This window comes from Sus scrofa, chromosome 9 (assembly GCF_000003025.6).
Source record: "Sus scrofa isolate TJ Tabasco breed Duroc chromosome 9, Sscrofa11.1, whole genome shotgun sequence".
NCBI lineage: Eukaryota > Metazoa > Chordata > Mammalia > Artiodactyla > Suidae > Sus > Sus scrofa.
In genome coordinates, this window is record NC_010451.4 from 49,447,474 (window position 1) to 49,464,898 (window position 17,425).

The following is a 17,425-nucleotide window of genomic DNA, read 5'->3' on the forward strand; positions in this document are numbered from 1 at the left end:
ACTGAGAACACCTCAGGCATTTCCCAGTGCCTTACTGGCAAGTAAGAAAGAACCAGTATTTCCTAAATAATCACGTACTACATACAAATGTAACTAATTTAGTCCTCATGACAACCCTGTGGCTAAGCACTATTTCATTCACTAGTGAAGAAACTGACCATCAAGCTAAGTGACAGACCACCACTCATCCAAGGGAAAGAAGCTCCTTTTTTCTTTTGAGGCATCCTCATTTCAGAGACCATGCTTACCTTATTACACATAACTTGTCAAGAACCCTGTTATGCCTAATATCGTCTTCAGTTTATAGATGAAAAAAAATCAAGATTAGAGGAACTTAAGTAGCTTGTAGGTTGTCCGTCACGAAGCAGGAGAAAGTAAAGGAGCCAAAATCACGCACACAGTCTGAGTCCCAAAGCCCCTGTTCTTTGATTACAATTGATGACTCTAATAGTAGCCTGAGAAGAATGAAAAATTCATTTCGAACCTCAATCCTAATAGATGACACAAAATATCCCCAATCTCTAGGAGGCAGAAAAACTTAACTTGGCGTTTGTCCATGAGATGACATCACTACAAAGGCCCTAAGGCCTAAAGGAAAACATTTCAGACAGTTGCAGGGAAGGTGACAAAGTAGCATCTAGATCTGATTTTAAACTAAGACCTCACGAGTGACACTCTTTGTTTGATGTTCCAAGGATACCAAAAGTGACAGGTGAGAAATTCCCAGAGTTTACTCTCCTTCTAGCTTTTTATTACTGAATTTAAAACTCTTTTTAAATGTGACCATCAAATTTATCATTTTCAGTTGATTTGGCCATCCCAGTGAATGGCATTTGTTTATTCAACAAATATTGAGTGCGTGCTAGGTACCAGACAACATGCTGTATGTTGGGGATACATCAAATTTGTTCAATTGACTAGATAATGCTGCTTAAGGAACTGTTTTAGGAACATCAGAGGAGGAAGAGGAGGAGGAAAAGGAGGAGGGTGGGATAGAGTGGGTGGAGAAGTTAATGAATAAAGGTTTGGCAGACTAAGTCTCAAGTGCCTGCAGAAACACCCCCTGGAGAAGTCTGGTAACCAGTTGGATTTAGGGGCTTGGCTCTCAGGAGACCAAACCAGTCTATAAAAATATACACTTGGGAGGGACTAACATGGGGCAGATGGTAACTGACATCCCAGTGGTAACTGAGATCATCCAGAGAAACAGGATTAAGTGGGAAAAGCGGGGACTTAGATGAACAGAAGCCTGAAAAACAGGATGTTTAAGGAATATTTGTGATCATCAGGCACTTCCCCAACTACATGTGCAGAAAAGTAAGCGCCCTTACATTCATTCACTCACTCATTCCATAAGCACTTGCTGATTACCTACCATGGGGGTAAGCACTCATGATACAAAGTACTTACACTATAAATAAGACATGATTCCCTCGCCTTGGGGAGATATAATAGAGAAATATTACAATAACTTACAGATGATAATACCTACATTCTTTCCGGACAAGAAAGAAATTCATGAGACACGGGTTCATAGTGGAAATGAGACTTAAACTGGACCTTGCAAAATGAATAGGGTGGAAAAAAGAAGAAATCTGAAGTTCCCATCATGGTTCAGCAGTTAACAAACCCAACTAGCATTCATGAGGATGCAGGTTTGATCCCTGGCCTTGTGCAGTGGGTTAAGGATCTGGCATCGCCATGAGCTGTGGTGTAGGTCGCAGATGCGGCTCAGATCTGGCATTAGTGTGGCTGTGGTGTAGGCCAGCGGCTACAGCTCCAATTAGACCCCTATCCCGGGAACCTCCACATGCCGTGGGTGCAGCCCTAAAAACAAAAACAAAAAAAAAAGAAATCTGACTTCTGTACCTTTTGTGCGATATTGATACTTAATAAATGCTAATATTGGGGTAGACCAAGAGTGCTGAAAAGGAACAAAATATAATGGAAGCACAAACTGGAGGACCTTGTAAACACGGTCGACGCGAGGAACCTCACAGTGATTACACATCAAGGAAAGGTATGAAAGAAGAAAAAGCTCAATCAGACAAGAATCTCTGCATTACTAGAGGAAAGGATTTCATCAAACAGCAACAAGTGGAAAGAGCATTTGGGCACACTTCCTTCATAGGGGTGGAGGTGGAAACAGCATCTAACTTAGGGAAATGAGAGCATGTGAGCCAAGGTTCTCCAATTACAACTAATGAAAACAAACTGGAGGCACCTGAAGAAAAACGTTGGCTCAGGAGATTTGTTAGATGAATGATATGGTATTAACAGAATTCCAGAAAAGGGAGAGCTGGGTCTCACGAAGGACTGGAAGCATGAACTGGCAAGCTGTCAGGAACACAGGCCTGACTCGGCCCGTCTCTCTCATCTCTGTCTGCTTCAAACGTCCTCACTAACCAACTTTCTCTGCTTCTCAGGCCACAGGCTAGAAAGTCAGTGCCAAACAGTTTACGTGTTATTGTTCCTACAGAGCATTTAACACTGTTTTGAAATCTGATTCTTAGAGTGCAGCAGGCTCTCTCTGAATCCGCCGTCCACCTGTGGCACAACCCCACAGCCCGAAGACAGGGCATATGGAAGACAGAACAGGAACAAGGGAGTGGTTTTTTGATTGGACATATACCCCCAAGATGTCCAGAAGACTCGGGTACTTTGACCTGAACCAGGCCTGCGATGGAACCTGCCATATCATTTTCTTCAAGAACCGAAGACTAAGAAACAATTGAATGACAGGATCAAATCAGGGGGAAGAAGGAAAACAATCGTGCATTAAGTTCTGCACAGCTGGCCCCTGAAGCCATGGTAGGTGCCTATGACTGGTCTGCTGTAGCTGTTCACTCTGGGCAAGACTAGTTTATCGCCACCAACAGCACGGCCAGGACTGGGGCACAGTGAAGGCGGCAGAGTCATGCAAGTGCAGGAGAGGATCCCATCTTTATTTCACATGTTGGTATTTTGTTCACTGTTCATTTTTGTGTTAATGTAATATTTTAAAAATGAAGACTAAGAAATTATTTAGCTTGATTACTGAGGGTGCCCTCCTTAAACTCTGGCCCCAAGGCAAGTGCCCCACTCGCCTCCCTAGTCCCCCATCCTGCTAAACAGCTGGGAAAGCATGTGATGACATAAGTAACACCTTGTATGAAGAGGCTCTTCCAACAACTGAGAGAGACCAACCTAAGGGTCATTAGTCCAGACTGCCACTAATACAAACAAGTTAAAGGGAATAAAAGGACCTTGAATCCCATAGTGGTTGCCCCAGAGCTGTAACACAAGGGACTTTTGTTTGAATGCCACACTGATGTTCTGTTAAAAGTAAATTAACTTGGCATCTATATAGAAAATCCAACAACAACAAAAAAATCTATGAAAAAAGATACCATAATTAGTCATTTATAAAGGTTACAGGACACAAGGTGGTGTGAGTTGGATTGTGTCCCCCCAAAATAGGTGTTCTCTACCTATGAATGTGACCTTATTTGGACAATAGGGTCTTTGCAGTCAAGTTCAGGCAAGACCATACGAGGTTGGGGTAAGCCCTAAATCCAATGACTGGAGCCCTTACAAGAAGAGAGAAATCTGGACACATTCTCATGGAGAAAGAAATCAACGTGACTACATGGGCAAAAACTGGCTTGGAGCTAGGAGGGGAGTGTGAACACATTCTCTGCCAGAGCCTCTAGAAGGAGCCAACCTTGCTGTCACTTTGGCTTGGGACTTCTGGCATATAGAAGCATGAGAATAAATTGATATTATTTTAAGCCACCCAGTTTGTGGCAGTTTGTTACAGCAGCCCTTGAGAAGTTGTACACAAGGGTCAAAGTACAAAAATTGTGCTTCCAAATACTAGCAGCAATGATCAACTGAAAATTAAAACCTTTTAAATACCATTTAGGAGAGCCTCAAGGAGTTCCCATCATGGCTCAGTGGAAACAAATCTGACTAATATCCCATAAGGATGCAGGTTCAATTCCTGGCCTCTCTCAGTGGGTTAAGGATTTGGCATTGCCATGAGCTGTGTGGGGCAGGTCACAGACGCTGCTCTTATCCCGCATTGCTATGGCTGTGGCATAGGCCAGCAGCTTTAACTCCGATTTGCCCCCAAGCCTGGGCACCTCCACATGCCATGGGTTCGGCCCTAAAAGACAAAAAAATAAAGTAAGATAGCCTCAAAAATATGAAATATTTAGGGATAGATATAACAAGGTATATGAGAAATTTGTTCCCTGAAAACTACAAGCCGTTACTGACTGGTCTTAAAGAGGACTCAAGTCAATGGAGAGACACACTGCGTACATGGATCAAAAGGCCCGTATCATTAAGACAGCAAATCTCTCCAAGTTGATGTACAAATTTTGAATGCTAACCTATGCAAAATCCCAACAAGCTTTTAGAAATTTACAGGCAGCATCTAAAATTTATATGGGAAGGACCTTGGAAAGGAACCAGGATAGACTAAATAATTAGGGGAAAAATAACTTGAGGAATTACATGAATTCAAAATTTACTACACAGAGTAAACAGAACCACAGAAGAGAAAAATTGATAACCCAAACTTCGTCAAGATTTCAAACTTCTGCTTTTTAAAGGGTACCAAGAAATAGCTAAGCTACATGCTTACCAGGAGAAAATATTTACAAAACTTACATCTGACAAAGAACTTATTCAGAATACATGAAGAAGTCTCAAAAATCAATTAGAAGACAACCAATAAGTGAATTAAAAGAACACAGTATTTGAGCATCTATTTCAAGGAAAATATATACACATCTAATAAGCACATGAAAAGAGGCTCAATATTTTTAATCACTAGGGAAATGCAAATTTAGAGTCATAATGAGATACCAGTATATACCCTCTAAATGGCTAAAATGTGAAGGACCGACAATGGCAAGGATGGAGAGCAACTGAATTCTTATAATTTGCTTATGGGAATGCAAAATGGTACAGCCACTCTGGGAAACGGCCCCCTTTTTTTTTTTTTTGGTCTTTTTAGGGCGGTACCTGCAGCATAGGAGGTTCCCAGGCTAGGAATCAAATCGGAGCTGTAGCCGCCAGCCACAGTCATACCAGATCTGAGCAGCATCTATGACCTACACCACAGCTCACAAGGAATGCTGGATCCTTAACCCACTAAGCAGGGCCAGGGATTGAACCCACGTCCTCATGGATATTAGTCAGGATTGTTACCACTGAGCCACAGGAACTCCTGATCATTTCTTATAAAGTTAAGCATATACCTACCATACAAATGATTCAATACTTCTATTCCTCGGTATTTACCCTAAAGAATTAAAATATATATGGTTACACACCTAGGAGATACTGGGGGTTTAGTTATAATCCACACCAATAAACAAATACAGCAATAAAGCAAGTCATGAATTTTTTTGTTTCCCAGTGTATATAAAAGTTATGTTTACACTATGCTATCTATAGTCTAATAACTGTGCAAGACCATTATGTCTAAAAAATAATACATAACAATTCTATTTTTTAGTTCTGTTTCCTATAATGGTTGCAACAACTTACATTCCCACCAACAGGGTGGGAGGGCTCCCTTTCCTCCACACCCTCTCCACCATTTGTTATTTGTAGATTTCTGGGTAATGGTCATGATGCTGACTGGGTGAAGTGATACTTCACTGTAGTTTTGATTTGCATTTCTCTACTAATTAGCAATGGTGACCATCTTTTCATATGCCTACTGGCTATCTGTCTGTCTTCTTGGGAGAAATGTCTCTTTAGGTCTTCCGCCCATTTTTCGATTGGGTTGCTCGTCTTTTGCTGAGTTACACATGACCTGTTCATATATTTTAGAAATTAAGCCCCTGCCAAGTACATAATTTGCAAGTGTATTCTTCCATTCCATAGGCTCTCTTTTCAATTTGTTAACAGTTTCCTTTGCTGTGAAAAAGCTTCCAAGTTTGATTAGGTGTCCTGTTTTTATTTCTGTTGCCTTTGAAGACTGAAAAAAACACTGGTACAACTTACATCAGAGAATGTCTGGCCTATGATCTCTTCTCAATGTTTTATGGTGTTCTGTCTTATGTTTAAAATGGAATTGCCGGAGTTCCTGTCGTGGCGCAGTGGTTAACGAATCCGACTAGGAACCATGAGGTTGCGGGTTCGATCCCTGCCCTTGCTCAGTGGGTTAACGATCCGGCGTTGCCGTGAGCTGTGGTGTAGGTTGCAGACGCGGCTCGGATCCCGAGTTGCTGTGGCTCTGGCATAGGCTGGCAGCTACAGCTCCGATTAGACCCCTAGCCTGGGAAACTCCATATGCCGCGGGAGCGGCCCAAGAAATAGCAAAAAGACAAAAAAAAAAAAAAATAAAAAAAAATAAAATGGAATTGCCATATGACCCAGCAATCCCACTCCTGGACATGTATCTGAAGAAAATTGTAATTCAAAAAGATACACTCACCCCTATGTTCATAGCAGCACTATTCACAGTAACCAAGACATGGAAACAACCTAAATGCCCATCAACAGACAAATGGCTAAAAAAAATTGTGGTACCTATGTACAATGGAATACTACTCAGCCTTAAAAAGGAACGAAAAGTACCATTTGTAGCAACATGGATGGACCTAGGGATTATCATACTAAGTGAAGTAAGCCAGAGAGACAAAAACCAATACTATATGATATCATTTACATGTGGAAATCTAAAATATGACACAAATGAACCTATCTATGAAACAGAAACAGACTCGCAGACAGAGAACAGACTTGTGGTTGCCAAGGGGGAGAAACAAAAGAATGGACTGGGAATTTTGGGTTATTAGATGCAGAGTATTACATAGGGAAGGGATAAAAAACAAAATTCTACTGTATGGCACACATATAACATTCAACATCCTGAGATAAATGAAAAAGAATATAAAAGAATTTGCGTATATGTATGTATAGCTGAATAACTTTGACACACAGAAGAAACTAACATTGTAAATCAGCAATACTTCAAAAAAAAAATGACAAACCTACAGCTAAGATCAGGAACAAGGCAAGGATGTCTACTCTACTTTTATTCAGCACAGTTTTTAAAGCCTAACCATAGCAATTAGAAAAAGAAATAAAAGGAATTCAAACTGGAAAAGAAAAGGTAGACCTGTCACTGTCTGCAGATAACATGATGCTATATATAGAAAATCCTAAGGACAGTACAAGTAAAGTACTAGATCTCATCAATTAATTCAGTAAAGTTTCAGGATACAAGAGTTCCCGCTGTGGCGCAGCAGAAACAAATCTGACTAGGAATCATGAGGTTGCGGGTTCGATCCCTGGCTTCACTCAGTGGGTTAAGGATCCAGCATTGTCACAAGCTATGGTGTAGGTCAAAGACATGGCTTGGATCCAGCATTGCTATGCTTTCTGGTGTAGGCCAGCAACTACACTTCCAATTCGACCCCTAGCCTGGGAACCTCCACATGCTACAGGTGTGAACCTAAAAAGACAAAAAAAGATTCAGGATACAAAATACGCAGAAATATTCTACATTTTTAATATACTACCACTGAAAGATCAGAAAGAGAAATTAAGGCAACAGTCCCATTTACCGTCACATCAAAAAAGAATACCTAGAAAACAAAGCTACCAAAGGAAGCAAAGGACCTGTACTTTGAAAACTCTAAGATGCTGATACAAGAAACTGAAGATGACACAAACAGATGGAAAGATATACCTAACATGTCTTGGATTGGAAGAATCAATAGTTTTAAAATGACCATACTACTCAAGGCAATCTATAGATTCAATGTGATCCCTATCAAATTACCAATGCCATTTTTCACAGAACTAGAACAAAAACCATTTTAATTCACGTAGAAACACAAAAGACCCTGAATAGCTAAAGCAATCTTAAGAACACGAGCTCAAGAAATCAGGCTCCCTGACTTCAGACTACACTACAAAGCTACCGTCATCAAAACAGTATGGTACTGGCACCAAAAAAACCTATCAATGGAATAGGACAGAAAGTCCAGAAATGAACCCATACACTTATATTTAATTAATCTATGATAAAAGAGGAAACAATATACAATGTAAAAGAAGACACTATCTTCAATAAGTGGTGGTGGGAAAACGGGACAGTTACATAAAGAAGAATGAAATTAGATCATTATACAAAAATAAACTCAAAATGGACTAAAAACCTAAATATAAGACCATATACTATGAAACTCCTAGAGAAAAACACAGGCATGACTCTATTTGACATAAATCACAGCAATATTTTTTTGGATCCATCTCCTAAAGTACTAGAAATAAAAACAAAAATGAACAAATGGGACCTAATTTAAACTGAAGTGCTTTTGCACAGCAAAGACAATCATAAATAAAACCAAAAGACAAACTAAAGAATGTGATAAATATCTGCAAATGATATACCCAACAGGGGATTAAAATATACAAACAAGTCATACAGGTTATTATTTAAAAAAAAAAATCTAAAAAAAATGGGCAGAAGACCCAAAAAGGCATTTCTCTGAAGATATACAGATGGCCAAAAAAGCACATGAAAATATGATCAACATTACTAATTATAAGAGAAATCCAAATCAAAACTCACACCAGTCAGAATGGCCATCATCAAAAAGTCTACGAATGGGAGTTCCCATTGTGGCACAGTGGAAACAAATCCAACTAGTATCCATAAGGATGGAAGTTCAACCCCTGGCCTTGCTCAGTGGGTGGGGGATCCGACATTGCCCTAAGCTGTGGTGTAGGCTGGCAGTGTAGCTCCAATTTGACCCCTGGTCTGGAAACTTCCATATGCCACAGGTACAGCCCTAAAAAGCAAAAAAAAAAAAAAAAAAAAAAAGGAACAAAAAATGCTGAAGAGGGTATGGAGAAAAAGGAACCCTCCCAGACTGTTGGAGGGGACATAAACTGGTGCAGCCACTATGAAAAATAGAATGAAAGTTCCTTTACAAACTAAAAATGTATTATCATATGATCTAGCAATCCCACACCTGGGCATCTACCCATAGTAAACTAGTTCAAAAAAGATACATGTACCCCAATGTTCAAAGCAGCACTATTTACAATAGTCAAGACATGGAAGTAACCTAAGTGTCCACCAACAAATGGATGAAGAAGATGTGGTATACATACATGATGGAATATTACTCAGCCATAAAAAAGAATGACAAAAGACAAAAAAGAATGAAATAATGCCATTTGCAGAAACATGGATGGACCTAGAGATTACCATACTAAGTACAAGTCAAACAGAAAGAGACAAATATCATGTGCTATGGCTTATATGTGGAATCACAGAAAATGGTACAAATGAACTTATTCACAGACATGGAAAACAAACTTATGGTTACCAAAGGGAAAAGGATGGGAGGAATAAATTAGGACTTTAGGATTAAAATATACACACTACTATAAACAGATAACCAATGAAGACCTACTATATAGCACAGGGAATAATACTGGATATCTGGTAATAACCTTTAATGGAAAAGCATCTAAAAAGAGTATATATATATATATATATATATCTGAATTATGTCACTGTACACCTGAAACTAGTACAATATTGTAAATCAACATTTCAATAAAAATAAAAAATTAAACTATATATACACCTAATTTTAAACTCTGATTGCTAAAAAATGTCAACCATCAAGGAAGCATTCAGTGAGCTGTAATCTTTCTGCTGGTGGAGGTCTTGCTTCCATGTTGATGGCTACTGACAGAGCAAGATGGTGTTTACTGAAGGTTAAGCTCTGTCGATTTCCTAAAACAAGAGAACAATGCAGTTTACCACATCAACTGATGTTTCCTTTCACAACTGATTTCTCTCTAGCATTTTACCCACAATAGACCTTCTTTTAAAACTGGATTCAGAGTTCCTGTTGTGGTTCATCAGGTTAAGCCGATTAGTATCCATGAGGATGAGGGTTCGATCCCTGGCCTTGCCCAGTGGGTTGGGGACTCAGCATTACCATGAGCTGTGGTGCAGCTCACAGATGCAGCTCAGATCCCACACTGCTGTGGCACAGGCCAGCAGCTGCAGTTCCTATTTGAGTCCTAGCCTGGGAACTTCTATATGCCATAGGTGCAGCCCTAAAGAGAAAAAAAAAAAAAAAAAAAAAAAACCCTGTGAGTCAATTCTCTCAAACTCTGCTGCTGCTTTATCAACTAAGTTTATAATATTCTAAATCCTTTGTTGCCATATCAACAATCACAGCATCTTCACCAGGAGTAGGTTTCATCTTAAGAAACCACTTTTTGCCCATCCATAAAAAGTAATGCTTCATCCTGAAAGTTTTATTGTGACATGACAGCAATTCAGTCACATCTTCAGGCTCCACTTCTAATTCTGGTTCTCCTGCTGTTTCTACCACATCTGTAGTTACTTCCTCCACTGAAGTCCTGAACCCCTCAAACTCACCCAGGAAGACTGGAATCAACTTTTTCCATACTCCCATAAACGTTGACATTTTGACCTAATTCCCATGAATCATGAATGTTCTTCATGGCATCTAGAATGGTGAATCCTTTGCAGAAGGTTTTCAATTTACTCCTTTATCCACAGGCTGCAGAAAGTTGTGTTACAAGGCATGAAAACACATCAATCTTGCCTATTGCAATCAAAGCTTAGGTGACCATATGCATTGTCAATGAGCTATAACATTTTAAAAGGAATCTTTTATTTCTGCACAGTAGGTGTCAACAATGGCTTAAAATATTTAGTAAACCACACTGTAACCTGGTATGCTGTCATCCAGGCCTTGTTCCTTTCTTAGAGCACAGGCAGAGTAAAATTGGCATACATTTTAAAAGCCCTAGGATTTTTAGAATGATAAAGGAGAATCAACTACTTTATCATTCTGAAGTGATATGGCTTCAGCTTAAAGTCATCAGCTGCACTAGCCCCTAACAAAAGAGTCAGCCATCCTTTGAAGCCAGGCAGTGACTTCTCTTGAGCTACGAAAGTCCCAGGCATTCCCTTGTGGCAGAGTAGGTCAAGGACCTGGCATTGTTGCAGAGGCCTGGGTGACTGCTATGGCACAGGTTTGACCCCTGGCCGAGGAATTTCTGCATCCTGCAAGTGAGGCTGAATAAAGTCCTACATGGCCTATCTTCTTCCAATAGAAGGCTGTTTTGTCTACCTTGAAAAATCTATTCTTTAGTGTGCCCTCCTCCATCAATTATTGTTGCTAGATATTCTGGATAACTTGCTGCAGCTTCTACATCAGCACTTGTTTCTGCTTCACCTTATACTTTTATATTATGAAGACAGCTTCTTTCCTTAAACTTCATGAAACAATCTCTGCTAGGTTCAAACTTTCCTTCTGTGGCCTTCCTCCCCTCCCTCAGCCTTCAAAGAATTGAAGTTAGGACCTTGCTCTGGATTAGGCTTTGGCTTAAGGGAATGTTGTGGCTGGTTTGATCTTCTATCCAGACCACTAAAATTTCCTCCTTATCAGCAATAAGGCTATTTCACTTTCTTATCATTTGTGTGTACGCTGGAGTAGCACTTTTTAAGTTCCTTCAAGGACATTTCCTCTGCATTCGCAACTTGGCTGTTTGGCAAGAGGCTGAGCTTTCGGCTTAGCACAGCTTTGGATATGCCTTCCTCACTAAGCTTAATCATTTCCAGCTTTTGATTTAAAGTGACAGACATGCAATTCTTTGTTTCACCTGTACACTCAGTGGCCATTGTAAGGTTATCAATTGGCCTAAATTCACAATTGTTGTATCTCAGGGAATAATGAGGCCCAAAGAGAGTGAAAAAAAATTGGGGAACAGCCAGTCAATACAGCAGCAGTCAGAACACATACAACAGTTATCAAGTTCACTGTCATATGGGTATGGCACATGGTGCCCCCAAAACAGTTACAGCAGTAGAATAGCAAAGATCCTGGATCACAGATCACCGTTAACAAATATAATCATGAAAAAGTTTGAAATACTGAGAGAATTACGAAGAGGTGACACAGAGACACCAAGTGAGCAAATACTGTTGGAAAAACAGCACTGACAGGCTTGCCACAAACTTGCAAACGCAGTATCTAGGAAGAATGATCAAGTGAAGCTCAATAGAAAGAGGTGTGCTTCCGTGCAAAAACCTGTATGCAAATGTTTATAGAAAGTTTATTTATTTTTTTTTTTTTTGTCTTTTTGCCATTTCTAGGGCCGCTCCCGTGGCATATGGAGGTTCCTAGGCTAGGGGTCCAATCGGAGCTGTAGCCTCCGGCCTACGCCAGAGCCACAGCAACACGGGATCCAAGCTGTGTCTGCAACCTACACCACAGCTCATGGCAACGTTGGATCCGTAACCCACTGAGCAAGGGCAGGGACCGAACCCGCAACCTCATGGTTCCTAGTCAGATTCGTTAACCACTGCGCCACAACAGGAACTCCAGAAAGTTTCTTCTTAATTAGCAAAATACTGGAAACAACCCAGCAACTAGCGAACTGATAAAAAATTTTTTTACTTTCATACAATGGAATACCACTCTAATAAAAAGGGGAAAAATACTGATAATCAAATGTGGATAACTCTCAAAAGCATTAAGTGAAAGAAATCAGATCTGATTTGTGTAACATTCTGGAAAAGATAAAACTATAAGTGATAAAAATCAGATCATTAACTGAAGATAAGAAAGAAAGCACAAGATTTGCCGTAGAGGAGAATAAGGCAATTTGTATGGGCTGTTGGTATGTTCTAGGCCTTGGCTTTCACTGTGGTTACATGACTAAACATTTATCCAAACTCACTGAGTGTTCCTTCTTCAACCTTTTGGAAAAGTTTAATGAGGATGGGTATAAATTCCTCTTTGTATGTTTGATAGAACTCACCTGTGAAGCCATCTGGTCCTGGACTTCTGTTTATAGGGAGTGTTTTTATTACATACTTGGTTTCATTTCTAGTGATCAGTCTATTCAGTTGATCTGTTTCTTCTTGATTCAGTTTTGGAGGGCTGTAAATCTCTAGAAAGTTGTCCATTTCTTCTAGGTTAAATTTGTTGGCACAGAATTGTTCACAGTACTCTTAAGGTTTTCTGTATTTCTACAGTATCCATTGAGATTTCCCCTTTTTTGTTTCTTATTTTATTTGGGTTTTTTCTCTCTTCTTGGTAAGTCTGGCCAAAGGTTTGTCAGTTTTGCTTACTTTCCAAAGAACCAGCTCTTGTTTCACTGATTTTTTTCTATTGTTTTTTGAATCTCTATTTTATTGATTTCCTCTTTGATCTTTAGGATTTCCTTCCTTCTGTTGACTTTAGGGTTTGTTTGTTCTTCTTTTTCTAATTCATTTAAGTGGTGGGTTAAGTTGTTGCTTTGAGATTTTTTTTTTCTGAGGAAGGCCTGCATCACTACAAATGTCCTTCTCAGCACTATTTTTGCATCATCCCATAGATTTTGAATGGTTTTCATTCTATGAAGCCACCATCACCCTAATACCAAACCAGACAAAGATACCACCAAAAAAGAGAATTATAGGCCATTATCTTTGACAAATATAGACACAAAAATTCTAAATCAAATTTTAGCCAACCAAATCCGACAACATATAAAAAAGATCATATACCACAACCAAATGGTATTCACTCAGGTTCACAAGGATGGTTCCCCATATGCAAATCAACGTCATACACCACGTTAACAAAAGTCAAAAACCACATTATCATCTCAATAGATGCAGAAAAAGCATGTGACAAAGTCCAATACCCATTCATGATAAAAAAAAAAAACTCTTACCAAAGTGGGTATAGAGGGTTCTAACATACCTTAAACATGATAAAAGCCACAGCAAATGTAATACTCAATAGAGAAAAGCTGAAAGCCTTCCCACTAAAATCTGGAAAAAACAAGGATGCCCACTCCCATCACTTTTATTCAGATAATACTGGAAGTCCTAGTCACAGCAATCAGACAAACGAAATAAAAGGTATCCAAACTGGAAGGGAAGAGATAAAATTTGTCAGTGTATGCAAATGACATGATACTATATATGCAGAAAACCCCAAGGAATCCACCCCAAAACTACTCGAACTGATCAACGAATTCAAGAAGGAAACATTAACATTCAGAAATCGGTTGCATTTCTGTATACTAACAATGAAATGTTAGAACAGAAATATAAAAACAGAATACCTTTTAAAATCACACCCAAAAAAATTAAAGACCTTGGAATAAACCTGACCGAGGAGGTGAAACATTTATATGCTGAGAACTATAAAACCTTAATCAAGGAAATTAAAGAGGATTCAAAGAAATGAAAAGATATTCCATGCTCCTGGCTTGGAAAAACATTATAAAATATGACCATACCACCCAGAGCAATCTACAGATCCAATGCAATCCTTATCAAATTACCCATAACATTTTTCAAAGAGCTAGAACAAATAATCCGAAAATTTATACGGAACCATAGAAGACCCAGAATTGCCAAAGCAATCCTGAGGAACAAAACTGAGCAGGAGGCCTAACTCTCCCAGACCTCAGGCAATATTACAAAGCCACAGTAATCAAGACAGTGTGGTACTGGCATGTCCGTGGACACAGACCAATCGAACAGAATAGGGAACAGAGAAATAAAACCAGAAATCTAAAGTCAATTAATCTTCAACAAAGGAGACAAGAATATAAAATGGGAAAAAACCTCTTCAGCAAGTGGTGCTGGGAAAACTGGAGAGCTACATGTAAATCAATGGAACTGGAACACACCCTCAACACCATGCACAAAAATAAACTCAAAATGGCTTAAAGACTTAAACATAAGACAAAACACCAAACTTCTAGAAGAGAACACAGGCAAAACAAAGCATTCTCTGACATCAACCTTACAAATGTTTTCTTAGGTCAGTCTCCCAAGGCAACAGAAATAAAAGCACAAATAAACCAATAGAACCTAATCAAACTAACAAGCTTTGGCACAGAAAAGGAAACCCCTCCCCCCCAAAAAAGACCACCTACAGAAGGGGAGAAAATAGTTTCAAATGATGCAACTCTAAATACACAACTTATATAACAGCAAAGAAGCCAACAACCCAATTTAAAAATGGGCACAAGACCTGGATAGACATTTCTCCAAAGAAGATACACAGATGACCAACAATCACATGAAAAAATGCTCAGCATCACTGATTATTAGAGAAATGCAAATCAAAACTACCATGAGGTACCACCTCACACAAGTCAGAATGGCCATCATTAGTAAGTCCACAAATAACAAATGCTAGAGGGGGTGTGGAGAAAAGGGTACCCTCCTGCACTGTTGGTGGGAATGTAAGCTGGTACAACCACGATGGAGAACAGTATGGAGGTACCTCAGAAAACTAAATATAGAACTACCATATGACCCAGCAATCCCACTCCTGGGCATATATCCAAACAAAACTTTCCTTGAAAAGGACACATGCACCCGTATGTTCAATGCAGCACTAGTCACAATAGCCAAAACATGGAGATAACTTCAATGTCCATCAACAGATGAATGGATTAAGAAGATATGGTGTTCACAAAATCAAATACTTCGGAATACACCTGACCAAAGAGGTAAAGGACCTATATGCCGAGAACTATAAAACTTTAATCAAAGAAGATGTAAAGCAATGGAAAGATATTCCATGTTCCTGGATTGGGAAAATCAATATTGTAAAAATGGCCATACTACCCAAAGCAATCTACAGATTCAATGCAATCCCTATCAAATTACCCATGACATTTTTCATAGAACTAGAACAAACAATCCAAACATTTATATGGAACAACAAAAGACCCAGAATCGCCAAAGCAATCCTGAGAAACAAAAACCAAGCAGGAGGCATAACCCTCCCAGACTTCAAGAAATACTACAAAGCCACAGTCATCAAAACAGTGTGGTACTGGTATCAAAACAGACAGACCAATGGAACAGAATAGAGAATCCGGAAATAAACCCTGACACCTATGGTCAATTAATCTTTGACAAGGGAGGCAAGAACATAAAATGGGAAAAAGAAAGTCTATTCAGCAAGCATTGCTGGGAAACCTGGACAGCTGCATGCAAAGCAATGAAATTAGAACACACCCTCACACCATGCACAAAAATAAACTCAAAATGGCTGGAAGACTTAAATATACAACAGGACACCATCAAACTCCTAGAAGAAAACATAGGCAAAACACTCTCTGACATCAACATCATGAATATTTTCTCAGGGCAGTCTCCCAAAGCAATAGAAATTAGAGCAAAAATAAACCCATGGGACCTCATCAAACTGAAAAGCTTTTGCACAGCAAAGGAAACCCAAAAGAAAACAAAAAGACAACTTACAGAATGGGAGAAAATAGTTTCAAATGATGCAACTGACAAGGGCTTAATCTCTAGAATATATAAACAACTTATACAACCCAACAGCAAAAAAACCAACCAATCAATGGAAAAATGGGCAAAAGACCTGAATAGACATTTCTCCAAAGAAGATATACAGATGGCCAACAAACACATGAAAAAAATGCTCAACATCGCTGATTATAAGAGAAATGCAAATCAAAACTACCATGAGATACCACCTCACACCAGTCAGAATGGCCATCATTAATAAATCCACAAATAACAAGTACTGGAGGGGCTGTGGAGAAAAGGGAACCCTCCTGCACTGTTGGTGGGAATGTAAACTGGTACAGCCACTATGGAGAACAGTTTGGAGATACCTTAGAAATCTATACAGAGAACTTCCATATGACCCCGCAATCCCACTCTTGGGCATCTACCCAGACAAAACTCTACTTAAAAGAGACACGTGCACCTGCATGTTCACTGCAGCACTATTCACAATAGCCAGGACATGGAAACAACCCAAATGTCCATCAACAGATGATTAGATTCGGAAGATGTGGTATATATACACAATGGAATACTACTCAGCCATAAAAAGGATGACATAATGCCATTTGCAGCAACATGGATGGAACTAGAGAATCTCATCCTGAGTGAAATGAGCCAAAGACAAAGACAAATACCATATGATATCACTTATAACTGGAATCTAATATCCAGCACAAATCATCATCTCCTCAGAAAAGAAAATCATGGACTTGGAGAAGAGACTTGTGGCTGCCTGATGGGGGGGGGAGGGAGTGGGAGGGATCGGGAGCTTGGGCTTATCAGACACAACTTAGAATAGATTTACAAGGAGATCCTGCTGAGTAGCATTGAGAACTTTGTCTAGATACTCATGTTGCAACAGAAGAAAGGGTGGGGGAAAAAATGTAATTGTAATGTATACATGTAAGGATAACCTGACCCCCTTGCTGTACAGTGGGAAAATAAAAAAATTATTAAAAAAAAAGAAGATATGGTGTACGTACACACTATGGAATACTACTCAGCCATAAAAATGAACAAAATAATGCCATTTACAACAACATGGATGGAGCTAGAGATTCTCATACTAAGTGAAGT

At 39.3% G+C, this 17,425-nt stretch overlaps 1 protein-coding gene across 7 annotated transcripts in view; it reads right to left on the reverse strand.

The window, feature by feature from the left end:
• LOC102164776 overlaps nucleotides 1-17,425 on the reverse strand; it is a 341,561-nt gene that overhangs the window by 265,377 nt on the left and 58,759 nt on the right. The window contains exon 2 of one of the 7 annotated variants that reach the window (XR_002335700.1): nucleotides 5,254-5,293. The exons of the other annotated variants lie outside the window; for them this stretch is intronic. The gene's annotated coding sequence lies outside the window, so the exon portion shown is untranslated. The remainder of the gene's footprint in view (nucleotides 1-5,253; nucleotides 5,294-17,425) is intronic. 7 annotated transcript variants of the gene reach the window in all.